General features: G+C 41.0%; 1 protein-coding gene across 1 annotated transcript in view; it reads left to right on the top strand.

Moving 5' to 3' along the window:
- Positions 1-378: 378 nt before the first annotated feature.
- The window catches only part of LOC140202835 (E3 ubiquitin-protein ligase pellino homolog 2), a 147,248-nt gene continuing 126,318 nt past the window's right edge, over positions 379-21,308 (top strand). The window contains exon 1 of the mRNA XM_072268275.1: positions 379-664. The gene's annotated coding sequence lies outside the window, so the exon portion shown is untranslated. The remainder of the gene's footprint in view (positions 665-21,308) is intronic.

Below are 21,308 nucleotides of genomic sequence, written 5' to 3'. Positions count from 1 at the left end.
TCAATGAACAGAAACAGGAGTAATCACTGATAACCAATCTTATGTCACGCCTGCAGGGTGGGTGAGTGTGTGGGAGAAAGAGAGAGGCATTACTTTGAAATAGTTCTCCAGTATCGGTTATCTTGATCAGATATTGCACTCCATCTCCACAGTGTGAACGTGGCCTCAAGATACCAGAGAGGAAAGGCGCTGGAACACTATATTGTTGTTTAGAACTACAGTTCAACCAAAGAAGCGAAATTACAGCAGTCATCTGCCGTGTACCGGATAGATTTGTATCCGGTTGTGGTTGGTCACGTACTAACACCTCAGTCACCGTCAGCAAATTTCTTCATGGCACGAAATGTTTCAGCAGTCGAAGAGATACTGAAACCATTTGAGTTTCCGTCCCAGAGGTGATCGAGTCGGCCAGCGGCTGGCCAATCAGCGGCGAGCAGGCATCCTGACGCGCTTGTGTTGAGTGGAGTGGAGGGGGACGGCGCGGCACGGGGAGCCTTTCCCGCGGGGGTCAGTTTCCCGGTGGTTTCAGCGGCTCCTGCTCTCTGATCGGCTCTGGACAGGACCTGCCAACTTTCACCGAGGGGCTCCCACCCAGGGGTTAGCTTCTTGTTCAGCAGCATAATTCGCCCCTGTACAACTTTTCCCGAGACCGCCAGGCCTTGCTGTAAGTACAGTTCTAAAAATGAAAATACATTCTGCGCTGAATGGATCAAGTGATCAGTTTAAAAAAACTTCGTGTAGGCTTTGTTTTTAGTTCCTTTGTTTGTTCGTTGTCGTATCACTATTTAGCCTAGTTTGCTGAATGGACAATACTTTAGCCTTTGTTTATCTTGGCTTGTTGTTGGCACAAGATTATCAAAGAATACAATTACAATTTGCTCATTGCCGCCGTGCAGACGGCGCGGCAGTCACTCTGGGATAGGTTCCAGCTTTATTTCATTGTGGATTTGTAAATAACCCACTAGGGAATTAGAAGAGATGATTAAAGGGATATTAAATGTTGCTATTACAAAATACGCATTTGGTCTACAATGTAAATCGCGTCATAATGACATCACGGAGGTAGTTTTTGTGAAAAGATATCTAATCTTGACACAGGTTCTTTACAAAGAGTTTGTATTGATATTCAACAAATAACACCGCAGGCCGGCGCTGAGCAAGACAGCCAAACAAGCAGTTTGGTAATCCTGTTTAGGGAATGGGATAGGATACTGTGACGACACCCCACAAGGTACTGTTTCCTTCACAATATCCAAAGGAAGTGTGTGTTTCCTTGCCCACGACCCACATTTCCTCTGTCCCTTCCTGAGGTCTGTGCCTCGTGTGTGAGCCCAAAAGTGTTCTCAGGGTTTTCTACCACACGCTTCATCACTGAAGATCCAAGTCTCGCTGAACCGATCTCCCTCCCTCTCTCTGTGAACCGTAACGACGCCGAGACCGACTGGTACACTATTTGACATTGCCTGTGTTCCCAGGTGGGAATTTCAAATAGTAAGAATAACACTCTGTCGCACACCTAGCCTTTAGGAATTCAGCTGTGGTTTCTTACTCATAATGACTCAATGCCGGTCGGCCCATCAGGACTATACCAGCCTCTGTCAAAGCAGATCAGCCCCCCTTCCTATTTCCCTGCAACCTAATCTCTCTCGTCAGCTGCCTTAGTTTTCTTTTGGCACTAGCCTCCACTAGGGCTAATTAAGTGGCCATTTAAAACACCAACACATACAGGAGAGCAGGAGTCCTTGGCCCATTCAATCTGAGCCAATTTTACACTACCCACCCACTTTACAGTAATCCCACATCTCAGAATTAACGCACATTGACCTCAATGCCCAACTCCACCATCCAGATTTTACCATTCATCTACATTTTACCATTCATCTACCCACTGGGAACAACTTGCAGCAGTGAATTAACCTACCAACCCACATGTTTTAGAGATATGGGTGGAAAACAGGGCACCATGAAGAATGCAAACAACAGGAATTCTGCAGATGCTGGAAATTCAAGTAACACACATCAAAGTTGTTGGTGAACGCAGCAGGCCAGGTAGCATCTCTAGGAAGAGGTGCAGTCGACGTTTCAGGCCGAGACCCATCGTCAGGACTACACCATGAAGAAACCTGCTTAGTCACACAGTTTTGACAGACGGCACCAGTATTTAGGATTGACCCTGATCACTGGTGCTATACTGGCTTGGGGATGTGGGAGAATATCAGTGCATCCAGGGAAATCCACCTGGTCGATACCAACAGCATTGGAGGTTATGGTCAGATCCAGGTCTCTGGAGCTGGGAGACAACAATGGTTGGCAGTACGTCTGATTGACAACCAGCCATTACTTCCATTTTCCAGTGGTCTGTATCCAGTGTTTACTGTCTTTAGAGAAAGCTGAGGAGAGCACCATAGGTGAGGTTATTGCCTTATGGGAAGGAAGAAGGATTATGTTTGAATTCCCCAAGAACCTGAAGTGGTTTTTCAATGCAACTTCTCTTCGATTTAGTTTGAGTGCAAAATTCCTTCATGATTGTGGGTTGTATTAAATCTCTATGTACTTGCCCTGTTCCCAATAAGAATTGTTTCTGAAATCATCAGCACATTGAATCGGCATCATAGTTGATGCAGCATCAACTGAAGAGGCATTTGCCTATTGTAACAAATGCACCTTTGATTAGATTATTTGCAAATCTACGTTTCTGGTAGTCTACTTCCTTGGTTTTAGTTCTGCTTTTTCTGTGACATTCTGCATTGGAGACCGAGCAGTCAGTCTGCACCAAAGCTCCTGGCAATGACACCTTGTAACTCGGTGTTAATGAAAGGTGCCCAGTGGGTTGGGGATTTTGCCTGTTTTTCATTTTCATGAACTCTTTAATTTGTGACGGTAACTGGTCAGATGATGCAGGAAACTATCTACGTGGAGAATTGAAGCTGTTCAGTTCACCAGTCTTTCACAGCACAACAGTTTCATTCTGAAATTTTTAATTAGATGATTAATTACAGGTCTATGATTCCAGTGGAGATCATTTTCAGAAATATTCTTACACCTCATTTGGACAGCTTAATAGTGTGACTATATCTTTTGGAGGATGTAGCCATTGCTATAAGCAAGTTATTATGGTTGGGCTATAACCCTTTAAATTTATTTTTCATCTGTAAAAATTTGCAGAATGAGTTATGGCTGACACTACATTACATGGAATAATTTTTGGCTTTAAACATAAGGAGCTGGTATTATAATAATACCAACAAATAATTAATAACTCAAAAATACTGAAGATGCTGGAAATCTGAAACCTGGCAGCTTTGTTGAAAGGCAATTGAACAGAAATGTTGATGTTATTTCTAACTCCATTTAAGTTGCCTGACCTGTTGAGTATTCCAGCACTCTGTTTTTATAACCTGAGGCAATAATACTCATTTTCTTTCAACGTAAAGTCCTGTGCGGTATCTTCTGCAAAATAAAATAATAACATGGTGGTGCAGCTCAGCTTCAGGGTCCTGGGTTTCTAGTGCTGACTATGTGGAGTTTGCACTGTCTCCCTGTGTCCATGTGAGCTTCCGTCAAATGCTTTTTCCCCAGAGGTGCATTGGTAGGTTATTTAGTCATTTGTGGCAACATATTCAAAAGTGGGTGGGCGTGGGGCAAGGATTCTTGATGGATGTACCAGGGAGAATAAGCAGTGATGCTATTGTAAATAAGGAGGGAAGTGGGACTGAGGAGACTGCTCTCCTGTGATAAAGGTTAGAGTGCAAACTCTCTTAGTTCATAAGTTCCTCTGTGGACCTGAATGGAAGCAATCATTTGGAACTTGTCAGTAGAAATCAGAGGTTAAGCAGACTGAGGCACTCCATCCAGTATAAAGGTCAACACACACAACATGCTGGATGAACTCTGCAGATCAGGCAGTATCTGTGGGGAAGGATAAACAGTTGACAGTTCAGGTCAGGCAGTGTCTGTGGGGAAGGACAAACAGTCGACATTTTAGGTTGGGATCATCAGGATTGGAAAGGATAGGGGAAAGAAGCCAGAATAAGAAGGTGGAAGGGGATGGGGGAAGGTTTGCAAGTTGGGAAGGGGAAGGCGGCTGGGTTGGAAAGGGAGATGAAGTGAGAAGCTGGGAGGTGATGGGTGGAAGAGGTAAAAAGGGTGGAAGAAGGAATATGACAGGAGTAGACAGTGAACCATGACAAAAAAGGAAGGAGGAGGGGCACCAGAGGGAGGTGATGGAGAAGATAAGGGATCAAAAGGAAGCCCGAATGGAGAGAAATGACCAGAAATCAGAGAAATAGATGCTCATGCCACCAGTCTGCTCTGCTGTCATATTCCCCTCTTCTTTCCCTTACTCCCATGGCCCAATCTCCTATTGGATAATTTCTCCTCCTTCCCCTTCTCTATTGTTGTTCTGGCTTCTTCCCCTTTCCTTTCCAGTCTGGAGAAGGATCTCAGCCTGAAACTTTGACTGCTTATACTTTCCCCATAGATGCTGCCTGGTCTACTGAATTCCTCCAGCACTTTTTGTGTATTGTACTGGATTTCCAGCATCTTCAGAATCTCTTGTGTTTATGATAGCAGTATAAATCTCTCCAGAGCAGAATATAGATTTTACCAATGGTTGAATATAACACCCTCAAATGGTTGAATGTAAATTCCAAGGCATGAATTCCATGTTATTTGATGTCACTGTTCATGTCCCATGACATTCATGTGTTTGTGTAATTGTATAATAGAGGAACAGAAATAATTTTTCTTATGTCTTTAACACACACAATATAGAGATACTGGTATTTGGGTTTTAAATTCTTTCATGCAGTGCACATAAAACTGCCGCATGCCATAAAATTCTTAGCCCTTCAAGTTTTCATTAGTTCAGTGATGTCTGTTGATTGCACCAAAGACAGCTGGAAAATTGCAAACCTGTGTGCGAGCAGGAAATCACTCAGCTTCTGGACATTAGCATTTTATTGCACAAGTGTGTTCTCCAGAAGTTACTGTCAGTTTCATGGCTTAATGACAGCAAATGCTGACAGCTTTGCTCTCATAACAACGGCTGAATCCGGGTCAATGTAACCCCTAGGGTGGTGGAATACGTCATTGTATCAACTTGGCAGTTCTTTTTTTCCCGGCTTACTTTTGATTTTTTCAAAAATAAAACAGTTGCATCCGGTCAGTAATTGTCCACTGGATTGGGGGCACATAGCCCCTTTTTTTTAATATAAAATTCAGCTGATAAGTAGGGCCTTGATGTTACTTATTATGACTAAGCCTGATGCTGAAAAATTTAGCTGAACATATTGTAGTTGAAACAAATTTCAGGAGATTTTGAATGGAAAATATGCCACTACTACAAATCTTTCCTCTTTTATTGCAATCAGTGGCCACTATATTAGGTGGTACTTTGTAGCCCATCCACTTCAAGGTTTGATGTGTTATGCACTCAGAGATGCTCCTGTGCACACCACTGTTGTAACGTGTGGTTATTTGAGTTACTGTTACCTTCCTGTCAGCTTAAACCAGTCTGGCCATTCTCCTCTGACCTTTCACATTTACAAGGCATTTTCACCCATAGTCTTTCATTTCTTGCAACATTCTCTGTAAACTCTACTGTTGTGCGTGAGAATCCCAGGAGATCAGTAGTTTCTGAGAAACTACCCCTTCTGGCATCAACAATCATCAACTATGTAAGTCACTTAGATCACATTTCTCCTCCATTCTGATGTCTGAACCTCTTGACCTTGTCTGCATGCTTTCATGCATTGAGTTGCTGCAACATGATTTGCTGAATAGATATTTGCATTATGAGCAGGTGTACCTAATAAAGTGGCCACTGAGTATATTATTTGTTTACTTGTTTGTACTTTGAAAAAATGTAGAAAAATAATAGAATAATTGTCAATCTTTTTGATTTAGTTTTGCTGTAGGACACAGGAGCAGAATTAGGCCATTTGGCCCATGGAGTCTGCAGAGCCATTCGATCGTGGCTAATATATTTTCCCTCAGCCCCATTCTCCTGCCTTCATCCTGTAACGTTTGATGCTATTACTAAATAAGACCCTGTCAAACTCTGCTTTAACTCTCCATTTTCCACTTCTTTGCCCATTGTCCTAGTCTGTCCTAGCCCTTCTGCAGTCTACCTGCTTCTTCAACACTACCTGCCCCTCGTTGTACCATCCACAAAGCCATCAATTCCATTATCCAGATTATTAATATATAACGTGAAAAGAAATGGGCCCAACACTGATTTCTGAATACCACTAGTCACCAATAGCCAACCAGAAAAGACCCTCTTTATTCCAACTTTTTGCCTTCTGCCATTCAGCTAATCTGTCTTTGCTAGGACCTTTCCTGTAATAGCAGCCTCTGAGGTTGCTGTTATCTGGTTTAGCAGCCTCATGTGTGGCAGCTTGTCAAAGGCTTTCTGAAAATCCAAGTACACAACATCCACCAATTCTCCTTTGTCTATCCTGTTTGTTACTTTCTCAAAGAATTCCAACAGATTTCCCCTTGTGGAAACCATGCTGACCTATTTTATCATGAGCCTCCAAGTACCTCAAAACCTCATTCTTAATAATGGATGCTAATCTCTTGCCGACCACTGGAGTTAGGCTAACTGGCCTGTCCGTTTCATGTTTGTTGCCTCCTTCCCTTCCTTAAGAGTGGAGTGACAACTATAATTTTCTGGTTCTCTGGAACCATTCCAGAATTGAGTGAATCTTGAACGATCAATACTAATGCCAGCACAATCTCTTCAACTACATAATAAGTTGAGTCCATCTGGTCTTGTATAGAATCAGCTGTTATAATTAAGTGACATTAATGCTCAACAGACTTTTATTTTTTATCCACTTCCATGCATTGCATCTGTAAAACAGAATGAGGAGCTCATCATGTTAAAATAGCCAGTGAAATGGAGAAAATGGCTTAACAGAGAACTATTCACAGAATATACAGCAACAAAAAAACCAAATGCATGGTTGTTAGGAAGAACAGTTAATATTTAGAGAGAAGGGTGATATTACTGGGGAGAAAACTTGGATGTAGGATAATTTTACAGAACTAAAACATGACTGAATTAAATCCATCTGTGTGATGAATCTCTAGTTTAATGTTGATATCACTTGAATGAATGAACACTGGATGCTATCAATGTTGTTCTCATCTGTTAAACTTCACCTATACCATGAGCTCTCGTATCTTGGATATGGACAATTAGATGGTCACACTTCGCAACAGATTGGCTCCAAGTTGGTGTTCATTAATCATCAGAAAATTGTAATGGAATAGTTAAGAAAAACTAAATGACCAGTGACAGGTTTTTAAAAATTTTGAAATCCATAAATCTTTAAAGACCAATGAATGAACGTAGATAACCATTTAAGTTACTCAAACTGCTTTTTAAAAATGCAAGTGATATCCTTTTTTAAAAAAAGTGTAGTATTTTGTTGAACTGTCTCAAATCCTGTAGGAATACATTATGCATTTTCTCCCAGGGCATAATCTGTGTCAGAGGCCAACATCTGTTCTCTCTGTGTAACTGAATTCTTCCTTGCTTGTTGGTCTCCTAGATTACTTTCGCATCCCTAGCCCACGTTGAGTACGTTAAAACATTAACACATTATTTCTTAATCGTTGCTGTTCAGTCACCAAATTATCAAGATTAGTGGTTGAAGCAGACACTCTATTGACCTTCAAGATGAAATTGAATAAATAGAGGAAGGCATCACATGATGGGATGGGGGACTGGTGGTAGGGTAAAGGCGATATGACATAAGGACAGATGAAAATGTTCAGACTTGTGCAGTGTAAGTGGCATCATTAATTAAACTGAGCAACACACTAGAGTACTGTAGTTTCTATTGACTGGAAACTGGATCACACAGAGCTGTTTTTTTTCCATTGCTGTGTAATTAAAAATTGATTTAACCTGGAGTAAATCACATTTACGAGCATTTCTGGGTCAAATCACACCATCTGCAAATTTTAACTGGGCCCTTGAGTCCTTGTTGTGATGCTGTTTGTTGTGAAATGGATGTTTTAGGTGTCAATTGATAGTGAGTTTTGATTCAATGAGACAATGAGCAAAGGCGTACACGTTTCACTGCATTGGTATCAATCTACCACACCCTTTGGGGAGTAATGGAAATTCATTTTATGTGAATTTTGATGATAGACTTTCATAAGATCATAGAATATCTGCAATACAGAGGGCTAGTTACTTGTAGACAAATGCAATCCAGCCTAATCTCATTTTCTGATATCAGTTATGTATCCCTTCAATTATTCATGCTCTGTTTTTGTTTTCCTCTCTGCCCCCCCCCCCCCCCCCAGCTTCTAAGGTCCTTCCTATTTGCTATACCTGGGTCCTTAATAATGTCGTCATGCACAGCAGTTAAGAAGTCTTTCCTAAGCAATCCAGACATTTCTTTATTGCTACAATTTTCAGCTCCTGTGATAATCTTCCTAATCCCTATTTTACCCTCACTACAATCACATTTTTCCAGTAACATAAGGATCAGAATTGTTATAGAGTATTTAAAATGTAGTCTAGCTAGTGTTGTATATAGTTCCAGTATAACCTCGCTGCACTTGTATTTCATGTCTTAGCTAATTATGCTGAAATACCCTCTGATTAAATTTATGGCTGTTTTAAGTGCTGTTGATAATAATTTGGGGATAAATCCACCATTGTTTTCCAAAAAAGTATCCTTTTTACCTGTGACCTGAGAACAGTTTTTTTAGAAGTGAGACTTCATTTATTTTCAGAGTAGACACTTAAGATATTCTAAGATAAACTAATTGGGAGACGCTGCTCATTGTAGTTGGATAAATAAGATTATGATTTATGGTCTATGGTCTTTAGTAGCTCATTGTTATTGGATCTCTTGACAAGGGACTAAAATTGTTATATCAACTCTGTTGCTTACTATAAATCTAGATTTGTAAAATTCTTCAGTGATACTAACACCTAATGGGTAAGCCATATCAATGGTACACCCATTTCCGCCCAGCCAGGGCCCTTATCAACTTCTAGGAAATTAAATATTAATTTATGCATCAAGCATATCTCTTCTGTACCCCAGTATGTCTATGCTCCTTCCATATGGTTTCATGTGCGAACTTCTATGAGCCAATGCTGGAATCATTTCAGCCACGTTAAGGGTAAATAGAAGGGCGCTATTTTCCAAAGAAAGATGTCTAAAACTGGAGGTTAGAGTTTTAGGGTAACGGATAAGCAGTTTCAAAGGGATCTGAGCCGGACTTTTTTTTTGCCCATCCAGAAGGTGGTTGGAATCGGAATGTGCAGCCTGGAAGCACATATTCTCACAACATTTAAGAAGTATCTAAACAGAAATTGAATGGCTGAGAGAAGGCTTTGAACCAGGTGTTGTTAAACAGAATGAGTGTATAGGGGTACTTGAGTGACAGGGAGAGCACAGGGGCTGAAGTGCCTGTTCTCTGTTACATAACTCGGTGACAATTGCTTAGTTAATATCTTCAACACCTTTTATCTACAGATAGTTTGAGAACATTGAAAGCATGTTGGCAGACTGATCTCTAGTACATGAATCTTTCTTACCAGCTAAAATTGAAGCTGCACTGATGGGCTGAACCATAGACACCTGGATCTGAATCTGAAATGTTTTCATGTAGCTTTTAGACAACAAAAAAAAATTGCAGATATCAAAAACTGACATTTGAAAATGATAAATTGCATAGAAACACTTTAATGGAATGTATGAATTACATGCAGTATATAACTGATATTTCCTTAGAAAAGTATCATATATTACATAGTGCCAATGCATCTGTATGATGTACCTGCGGTCATTTTCTTGATCATGAAACCTGTATCTCAGCATTCTGTGTGATGAAAACTTTCTGTGTAGGAAGTCTGCGTGGTTGGTAAGTGTTAAACTTTTTAACAGTCTGAAATATACATTTGAGAAGTATGAACTGCAGGCTTCTTAATATAAGATTTAAGTTAGATACTTACCAGGATTTCTTATTTAGTTTTTAAACCAGCTGGTGGATTTAATTCCTGTGAAAGATTTTACAATGAGAAGGTTTACTCTCCAAATTGAACCATGTATTTTTTTTTAAAAAGTCTAACTCAACTGAGCATGATGTTCAAAGGTAAATTTGTTATCAAGGTGCATATACGTCACCATGTACAGCCTTGAGATGAATTATCTTGTAAGCATTCCCAGTAAATACAAAGAAACACAAAAGAATCTGTGAAAGACTGTATCCAAGCAGATGAACAAACACCCATGTGCAGGAGACAACAAACTGCAAATACAAAAAGGGAGAGAAAAATAAATAAATAAATAAATAAGCAATAAATATTGAAAATGTGAGATGAAGAGTCTTGAAAGTATGTCCATGGGACAGTTCAGTGTTGGGGCGATTGAAGTTATCTCCTCTGGTTCAAGAACTTGATGGTTGAGGGTGATAAGTATCACTGGATCTGGTTCTTGAGGCTCCTGTACCTCATTCCTAAAGGCAGCAATGAGAAGAGATGAAGGTCTGGGTGGTGGGGATCCTTGATGATCGGTGCTGCTTTTCTGCGATAATGCTCCGTACAGTTGTGCTCAGTGGTAGGGAGTGCTTTCCCCCTGATACACTGGACCATATCCACTATTTTTTTGTAGTCTTTTCCATTTAAATGTGTGGAAATTGAAGGCCTGATGCTTGCATTGAGTCAGTGGCTGGTTAATCGACTGGCAGGGGTATTTACTGACATTTTTAACCTTTCCTTGCTTCAGTGTGATGTCACCACCTGCCTTAAAAGGTCACTATCATCCCATTTCCTAAGAAAAACGCAGTGGCTCTGACATCTACCGCCATGAGGTACTTTGAGAGACACGCATTAACTCCAGCCTCCCAGACAACCTTGATCCACTGCAATTCCCCAACTGCTGAAACAGGTCTATGCTGAATGCCATCTCTCTGGCCATTACACTCATTTCTGGAGCATCTAAACAGTGAAGATACCCACATTAGACTATTGTTTATTTAAGGCAGAGCTGTATTCAATACTATAATTCCAAGTAAACTCTTGGACCAAACTCCAGACCCTAGAAGTCGATACCTTCCTCTGTAAATGGATCCTTGATTTCCTGCCCAACAGACCACAATCAGGAAGGATAGATGAGTATGTTTATTCCAAAGACCAGTGCTCCACAAGCTTGTAACCTCATCCAACTAATCTACTCCCTGTACACTCATGACTGTGTGGTTAGATTTTGCTCTAATCTTTCCCTCTGTGTAAATAAGACCGAAGAACTGGCCATTGACTTCACAAAATGGGGCAGTGCACATGCTGCTGTCTACATCAATGGTGTTGAAGTTGAGAGCTGGTCCAACCTGTTCTAGTCTGACCACAAAGATGCCCTGGCTAAAAAAGCTAACTAATGCCTTTATTTCCTCGAGGATAAAGAAATTCGATGTGTTGACCCTTACTGATTTTTATTGATGCACCATAGAAAGCATCCTACCTGGATACGTCACACCTGGTACGGTAACTGCTCTGCTCATGACTGTAGTAAACTGCAGGGAAATGTCAACACATCTCAGCACATCACAGAAATCAGGACTCTCTCTATACTCTGTCTCTGCAAAATAGCCAGAATAATAAAGGCCCCTCTCCAGTATCCCCGGATATTCTTTTCTCTTCCTCCATTGTGCAGAAAATGCGCACTGCCAGGCTCAGGGCCAGCTTCTACACTGCTGTTATAATACTGTTGAATGGTTTGCTAGTATAATAAGATAGACTCTTGACCTCACAATCTACCTCACTATGATCTTGCACCTTATTGCTTACCTGCTCTGCACTTTCTCTGCAGCCAATACACTTCATTCTGCATTTTGCTTTCTGTTATTGTTTTACCTTGTACTACCTCAGTGCACTTTGTAATGATTTAATCTGCATGAGCAATTTGGAAGACATATTTTTCACTGTATCTCAGCGCATGCGACAGCAATGAACCAATTCCAGTTCTGGTTCCAATAATGACTGGTGTGTCAATGGCTTCTGATACTTGGGGCTGGTGATCACGGTTCCCTGATGGCAGTACTTACTTTAAACATTTTCCTTTTGTTGACAATTTAATTATGTGAGTTTTGGATGGAATTGGGAAACCAAAATGAAAGCTTGTTATTTTGCAAAATCATCTATTTAATTGATCTGATTACTATTGAGAAAAAATAAGGCAAGAGTTATTAATAGTATTGCTCAATAATTGTTATTGGAAAATTAATTTTAATAGATATTTGTGTGAGATGCATTATCTACTGAGGTAGCCGGAAATGTACAGTGGTCAGTGATGCACTCCTGAATGCTGTTTTGTGATTTTTTTTTCTTCAGCAGGTCTCAGACTTGGCAATCTGGTGCTAGAATCTGCTTGAAATAGGTTCAATTTATATTAAAAATGTAGTAAAAGCTTATTACTTGAAGTGACACATGATCAGAACCCCTTGCAAAAATCTGATTGTGACCCCCCCCATCTCCATATGCAACCAGACTAAAACCCATACTTCTTTCCAGTGTTCTAACACAACTCTTCCCAGAACACTGCAACAAAAACCTTGATGCCTGAGCTGCTTCCCAACTGATTTCCTGACCCCCCCCCCCCCCAACCCGAGTCTCTGTTCCAACTCGAACACATGGTGATCTAGGGTCCAGATTGGAAAACCAGCTAGCTCCACAGCAGTGGTGGGTGTGAGAAAGGTCTTCGAGTCAATTAATTACATGAGGCTGATTTTGATGCATGAAAGATACAGTGAGACCTCTTGTGAAGTTGAACTTTGCAGTGGAAGCTGTCAATAGAAATACTTCTCAGCCCACTGAACATTTGTTTAATGCATATTTCCATTCTCAAAAAAATCTGGGGCAATATAATGTAACTTGACTGCAGTTGTTTGTATGTTTAAAATCATTTAATCAAATAGCTATCATGTACACACTTGTAAGCATGTGATTTTTAAATCTTATGTGAGGAAATAGAAACAAATTTTTATCTATCAAAAATGTTGCAGTTCTGATTTTTACCACACAGACTCAATTCTATTCGAACAATTCCTTTGTTAATATTTGAAATTTACTTTGAATTTTTAACTTGATGTAAATAGGCTTTTCCTCTTGTATCCTGGTTCTTTCATTCAACTTCACTTCACTTCAGTTCTGTTTGTACTTGATTGTACAATCTGAATGATGGTATAAGAATCTAAATGATGATGATACCCAGGAATCTCACTGCATGTTCTATGGGTTAACTTGCAGCTTCTCTCAAGAAGAACCAGAAACATGAGAAATTCTACAGGTGCTGGAAATCCAAAGCAACACACAGAAAATGCTGGAGGAACTCAGCAGGCCAGGCAGCACCTATGGAAAAGAGTTGACGTTTCAGGCCGACACCCTTTATCGGGACTTGCCTGAAAGGTTAACCCTTTTTCATAGAAGCTGTTTGGCCCACTGAGTTGCTTCAGCATTCTTGTGCTGCTTTCCTCAAGGATGATCTTTACCACATATCAGGAGTTTCAGATCCTGCTGCATACAATTTTACAAGTTATTTTGAATTGTTCTAAGCACATACACAGAAAATTCTGACATAATCAGGAGAAGAAACACAGGAGTTGTACAAAAGGAAACCCAAGGGGATTAAAGAACAAAAGGAATGATGGTGTAGGGAGAGACAGGTTGACAATATAATACTGAATCTGAATCCGAATCACCGGCATGTGACGTGAGATTTGTTAACTTAGCAGCAGCACTTCAATGCAGTACAGTACATAATCTAGCAGAGAGAGGGAGAAAAATAAATAGAATAAAACAATAATAAACAAGTAAATCAATTAACACACATCAAAGTTGCTGGTGAACGCAGCAGGCCAGGCAGCATCTCTAGGAGGAGATACAGTCGACGTTTTGGGCTGAGACCCTTCGTCAGGACTAACTGAAAGAAGAACTAGTAAGAGATTTGAAAGTGGGAGGGGGAGGCGGAGATCCAAAATGATAGGAGAAGACAGGAGGGGGAGGGATGGAGCCAAGAGCTGGACAGGTGATTGGCAAAGGGGATATGAGAGCATCATGGGACAGGAGGCCCAGGGAGAAGGAAAAGGTGGGGGTGGGGGAAACCCAGAGGATGGGCAAGGGGTATAGTCAGAGGGACAGAGGGAGAAAAAGGAGAGTGAGAGAAAGAATGTGTGTATAAAAATAAATAACAGATGGGGTATGAGGGGGACATGGGGCATTAGTGGAAGTTAGAGAAGTCAATGTTCATGCCATCAGGTTGGAGGCTACCCAGACGGAATATAAGGTGTTGTTCCTCCAACCTGAGTGTGGCTTCATCTTTACAGTAGAGGAGGCCATGGATAGACATGTCAGAATGGGAATGGGATGTGGAATTAAAATGTGTGGCCACTGGGAGATCCTGCTTTCTCTGGCGGACAGAGCGTAGGTGCTACACATGCCCGTACACTTCCTCCCTTACCACCATTCAGGACCCCAGACAGTCCTTCCAGGTGAGTCAACACTTCACCTGTGAATCGGCTGGGGTGATATACTGTGTCCGGTGCTCCCAATGTGGCCTTCTATATATTGGCGAGACCTGACGCAGACTGGGAGACCATCTTGCTGAACACCTACGCTCTGTCTGCCAGAGAAAGCAGGATCTCCCAGTGGCCACACATTTTAATTCCACGCCCCATTCACGTGACTTAATCGGATGGCAGAGGGGAAGAAGCTGTTCCTGAATCGCTGAGTGTGTGCCTTCAGGCTTCTGTATCTCCTTTCTGAGACACCGCTCCCTAAAGATGTCCTGGGTACTTGGGAGGCTAGAGCCCAAGATGGAGCTGACTAGATTTACAACCTTCTGCAGATTCTTTCGGTCCTGTGCAGTAGTTCCCCCATACCAGACAGTGATGCAGCCTGTCAGAATGCTCTCCACAGTACAACTATAGAAGTTTAAGAGTGTATTTGTTGACATGCCAAATCTCTTCAACATAGAAACATAGAAAATAGGTGCAGGAGTAGGCCATTCGGCCCTTCGAGCCTGCACCGCCATTCAGTATGATCATGGCTGATCATCCAACTCAGAGCCCTGTACCAGCCTTCCCTCCATACCCCTGATCCCTTTAGCCACAAGGGCCATAGCTAACTCCCTATTAAATATAGCCAATGAACTGGCCTCAACTGTTTCCTGTGGCAGAGAATTCCACAGATTCACCACTCTCTGTGTGAAGAAGTTTTTCCTCATCTCGGTCCTAAAAGGCTTCCCCTTTATCCTTAAACTGTGACCCCTCGTTCTGGATTTCCCCAACATCGGGAACAATCTTCCTGCATCTAGCCTGTCCAATCCCTTTAGGATTTTATACGTTTCAATAAGATCCCCCCTCAGTCTTCTAAATTCCAGAGAGTATAAGCCTAGTTGATCTAGTCTTTCATTATATGAAAGTCCTGCCATCCCAGGAATCAATCTGGTGAACCTTCTTTGTACTCCCTCTATGGCAAGAATGTCTTTCCTCAGATTAGGGGACCAAAACTGCACACAATACTCCAGGTGTGATCTCACCAAGGCCTTGTACAACTGCAGTAGTACCTCCCTGCTCCTGTACTCGAATCCTCTTGCTATGAATGTCAGCATACCATTCGCCTTTTTCACCGCCTGCTGTACCTGCATGCCCACTTTCAATGACTGGTGTATAATGACACCCAGGTCTCGTTGCACCTCCCCTTTTCCTAATCGGCCACCATTCAGATAATAATCTGTTTTCCTATTTTTGCCACCAAAGTGGATACTTCACATTTATCCACATTAAATTGCCTCTGCCATGAATTTGCCCACTCACCTAACCTATCCAAGTCACCCTGCATCCTCTTAGCATCCTCCTCACAGCTAACACTACCGCCCAGCTTTGTGTCATCTGCAAACTTGGAGATGCTGCATTTAATTCCCTCATCTAAGTCATTAATATATAATGTAAACAATTGGGGTCCCAGCACTGAGCCTTGCGGTACCCCACTAGTCACTGCCTGCCATTCTGAAAAGATCCCGTTTATTCCCACTCTTTACTTCCTGTCTGCCAACCAATTCTCTATCCACATCAATACCTTACCCCCAATACCGTGTGCTTTAAGTTTGCACACTAATCTCCTCTGTGGGACCTTGTCAAAAGCCTTTTGAAAATCCAAATATGCCACATCCACTGGTTCTCCCCTATCCACTCTACTAGTTACATCCTCAAAAAATTCTATGAGATTCGTCAGACATGATTTTCCTTTCACAAATCCATGCTCATTTTGTCTGATGATTTCACTGCTTTCCAAATGTGCTGTTATCACATCTTTGATAACTGACTCTAGCATTTTCCCCACCACCGATGTTAGGCTAACCGGTCTATAATTCCCCAGTTTCTCTCTCCCTCCTTCTTTAAAAAGCGGGGTTACATTAGCCACCCTCCAATCCTCAGGAACTAGTCCAGAATCTAAAGAGTTTTGAAAAATTATCACTAATGCATACTCCTAATAAAGTATAGCCGCTGTCTTGCCTTCTTTATAACTACCTCGATATATTGGGACCAGGTTAGATCCTCAGAGATCTTGACACCAAGGAACTTCAAGCTGCTCACTTTTTCCACTTCTGATCCCTCTTTGAGAATTGGTATGTGTTCCTTCATCTTACCCTTCCATCTGCAGATAGTATTGCCTTAAGCATAAAAGGCTTGCAGTATCTCAAAGAACTAAATCGTGCCATCTCAGATTTGCATGACCTATATTGCTTGTATTGGACAGTTCAGAATCTATATGATTCTTAAAGGCTCATTTCTCTTCAAGCTGTTGCAACTATATTTCCTGTCATGGTCTCTCATACCCTGCTGGAGACAATGGGGCCTTTTGTTTTGTTTGTTTATCAGGGTTTCCTGTCTGTCAGGATCAATTCTCAATTGCTTTGCACTCGTTTGCATGCATGTTCATAGTGAAGTTTGGGGCATTCTGTTTCTCTTGTTCCCTCCAATGGTTCCCTATAAATCATTTCCTTGACGATATGACAATCTTTCTATTTGATCAGATGACCTTGCTGGATTAGAAGGCAGTCACACAGTAGAAAATGGAGAGAAATGTGAAGATCTGGTGTAAAAGGTTTTAGTAAAATTGCAGAGGGACATGGTTGTTGATGATCCCGATAAATACGAATGGTAGTTTGCGTGGACAAACTGCAAACAGCAGGTTCCCAAGGCCTAAGAAAATGGCATAGAGAGATGGGCAGGACCCTTGGATATGCACCATTCTAGTAACTGTGTAATCAGTTTACACCATCTACAAACTCTGTGACCATACAGACATTCAGGTCAAACCGTTTTGTGGAATATTGCTGGGCAGTCAGCAGTGAGCAGAAGTGTACACCTGATCTGATTTTGTACCTTAGTGAGCAGCGGCGTTGCCACTGTGCATTCTGCATTATCCAATCTCTGATCGACTGAATTAACAGTTGTAATTTAGAATTGGGGAAGGTTGTTTACCAACTCAAATAGCAGCTATTAGATATCGTGCAATCTAAAAGGTTACCTTGACTAATGACTTTGTCATACGATTTCCTGCCGGTGTCTGTAAGGAGTTTGTACGTTCTCCCCGTGACTACATGGGTTTCCTCCGATCGCTCTGCTTTACTCCCACAGTCCAAAGACGTACTGATTGGTAGGTTAATTAGTCATTGTAAATTGTCCCGTGATTGGGCTGGGGTTAAATCAGAGTTTGCTGGAGGTGTGAGTTAAAGGACCAGAAAGGCCTATTCAGTGCTGTATCTCAACAAATAAATAAATGTATATGAGTACATTATTTTTCAGAGTTTTGAGACAATAACTGAGCTCTATGCAAATATCTATGTCATTAATGATTGCAATTGCTTGATCTAAGACAATGAGGAATAGAAACCAACCCTTGCCCATCCTTCCCTCTCCCTGCCCCACCCTCCATTTTTAGCCTGCAAAGCCTCAGAGAAGATGCTCCTACAGCATGGTGGGTTTTACTCTTTCTGTTCCAGCCATTCTCATGACCTGACTGAATGAGAACAGCTATTCAGTTTGAGGTTTGTAAATGGTTTGCTCTCTGGGGGATGTGCCCCCTGGGAAATCAGTAGAGAGTTCGTGCCGGACTTTTATGGCCAACAGAGACCTGAGACTCTGAGCCCATCCAGCTGGGTTAGCTCCAAAGCAGGTCAAAGGGGCTAAAAGGGCTGAACCATTAAGTCATTCCTTATCCTGAAGGAGGATTATTTAACAGTGAGGGGGGAGAAAAAGCTTCCTCAGTGAAATCATTGCAGAGTAGTACTTAAGTTTCTGCCTAAACATCTTCAGTAGAGAATTGTTTTGAGATTGCACATGAAAGCATGAATTAAATGCAGGAAACATCAGTACACATTAAAGCTAATTTTTTGGATAGTGACCAAATTGTATTAGATAATGGCACAATAGATACTGTTTTACTCAGAAGTGATTTTTTTTTGTCTCTGTTCCTTTGTGTTGACAGGTTAATCAGTTGTTATCATGTTACGCTGTATTGACCTTTCTGGGTGGCAGCTGGGAAACACAGGGTAGGGGAAAGAATCACTTAAGTGGCAGTGCTATGTAAGTGGAGAAAGCATAGATTACCCTCTGTTCTCACTTAACCCTGTGACTGATTCTATATTTTACAGAGCAAAGGAAACAGCAGTTAAATATTAACTAGTCCAATAGAGCTATATGGTGTAAAGACAAGAGCAAGCATGCACATTGTACATTCGTGCACAGTTCTAGACCTCCAAATGATTTATGGCATAGTGAGGTTTCTCTAAGACTAGATGGCAGTTGTGTCATTTATTCTTAGTTCGCTGAACAAATGGAGAATGGGTTTCACAAATACTTCTAGCATGAATGTTGGACTGCAAGTCTTTTTATAAGTCTTCTGGTGAATTAGAAAGAGTTTATTGCACAGAAATGGGTTGTGGTGGCCAATATGTTGGTCTGCGCATAAGCACCCACTTATCCTACTTTGACTCAGACTGTCAATATGTACATGATTCATTTTAACCGTTTCATACAGCAGCAAGTTCCACATTCAAGTGTAGTCTCTGCGTACAAAATTTTCTTTTGAATCCTAGTTTTTAGCTTCCCACACTTTTATTTTCTCTAAAATCTATACCATTGTATTCAGCACATGCAGTCTTTCGTGATAAATATGTTGTATTGTGTTAACTCCCTTGTAGATTATTTTTTACATGTTTTCCAGTGGCTTATGTAGTATAGCAACCAGAATGACTAACCAGTATGGTAGTGTGGTATAAATACCTTCAGAGTAATTCTGCTGAAGAATTTTGGCTATATGTGATTCTCTATCATCTTTATTACAAAATTAAAACAGTTTAATCTTTCACATACTGAAAAAGAATTGTCTGACGTAATTCATTCTTCTGTAAAAGGTGATTTCCATATGTGTTTACATGGAAAGACAGTGTATATTTGAAGGAAACATTGAACAGTAAACTGCCTGTTTTCTATTTTCATATTTCTATCTTCCAAAATGTCACTCTAGTGTACTGTCTTCGTCATATTTATTGCAAAGGAAACTGTGACAATAGTTTTATTTTTGGCCAATCTGCACCCACACAACCTGATGCCGTAACTGTCTCTATTCCCACCCAAACCACCTCTTTACTAGGAGCTTGAAGAGATTTGGCATGTCAACAAATACACTCAAAAACTTCTATAGTTGTACTGTGGAGAGCATTCTGACAGGCTGCATCACTGTCTGGTATGGAGGGACTACTGCACAGGATCGAAAGAAGCTGCAGAGGGTTGCAAATCTAGACAGCTCCATCTTGGGCACTAACCTACAAAGTACCCAGGACATCTTCAGGGAGTGGTGTCTCAGAAAGGCAGCATCCATTATTAAGGACCTCCAGCACCCAGGGCATGCCCTTTTCTCACTGTTACCATCAGGTACAGAAGCCTGAAGGCACACACTCAGCGATTCAGGAACAGCTTCTTCCCCTCTGCCATCCGATTCCTAAATGGCTATTGAAGCTTTGGACACAACCTCACTTTTTAAAAAATATACAGTATTTCTGTTTTTTGCACATTAAAAAAATCTATTTAATACATGTAACACACATCAAAGTTGCTGGTGAACGCAGCAGGCCAGGCAGCATCTCTAGGAAGAGGTGCAGTGGACGTTTCAGGCCGAGACCAGTCCTGACGAAGGGTCTCGGCCTGAAACGTCAACTGCACCTCTTCCTAGAGATGCTGCCTGGCCTGCTGCGTTCACCAGCAACTTTGATGTGTGTTGCTTGAATTTCCAGCATCTGCAGAATTCCTGTTGTTTGTATTTAATACATGTAATTGATATACTTTATTATTATGTTTTATTTATTATTTTTTTCTCTCTGCTTGATTATATATTACATTGAACTGCTGCTGCTAAGTTAACAAATTTCATGTCACATGTCGGTGATAATAAACCTGATTCTGATTCTGATTTACCTAAGAAGGCATGTTAGTAACCTCACAGAGCAGGGTTCATACTGTCAATGAAATATCAACAGGACTCTCCCAGTGATGACTCTGTTGCAAATTAATTCTCCTTTATGATGCCGTACTTGACATTCAATTGATTGTGTGGAAGGTGCATCTATTTATCATTGTCCTGCCTGATGTGTTGAATCTTCAAATCCATTGGTATTTTATTGATTTTAGTACTTAGGAGTATTATCAGCCTGAATAATTGCTAAAATTGATACGTTCAATTTTATTCTGGAGCCAGGTAATCTGGCTGATTCTATGAAGGGTTCGTAAACTTTCTGTGAGGTGAGCAGTTACATTTTCTTCAAATTGCTTATAACTTCTAGTACACAGACCCACTCAATCTCAGAATGTTTCCTACTACTGTATGTACTGTAAGTTTACTAAATACAGTATGAAGTGCTTCATTGGTTGTAAATCTTGAAATGTCCTGAAACCATGAAAGGTGCTATATCAGTTATAAAGAACTTCCTTCCTTTAAACTGCTATGTATCAAAGCACTGTACCAACAATGCTTTGACCATTAATTTGTGTAAAATGTTCCATATTTCATATTATTATTCCCTATTCCCTTTCTTTGATTAAAAATACTAACAACCAAAACTCTTTTTTTGCAGTAATTAGGAGGTTCACGAGAGCAGAACACATATATCATCCTTCTTTTTCCACCTCCCTTCTGAATGATTCATAGTTGGAACTAAACATACATTGCAGCCAGCTGATTGGTAAAGCCTGTTTTTTTTTACCAATTCATCAAC

Source organism: Mobula birostris, chromosome 1, assembly GCF_030028105.1.
Source record: "Mobula birostris isolate sMobBir1 chromosome 1, sMobBir1.hap1, whole genome shotgun sequence".
In the NCBI taxonomy this organism is placed as follows: domain Eukaryota; kingdom Metazoa; phylum Chordata; class Chondrichthyes; order Myliobatiformes; family Myliobatidae; genus Mobula; species Mobula birostris.
The sequence above is the reverse complement of the archived record's forward strand: the minus strand, read 5'-3'. Positions and strand labels throughout refer to the sequence as shown.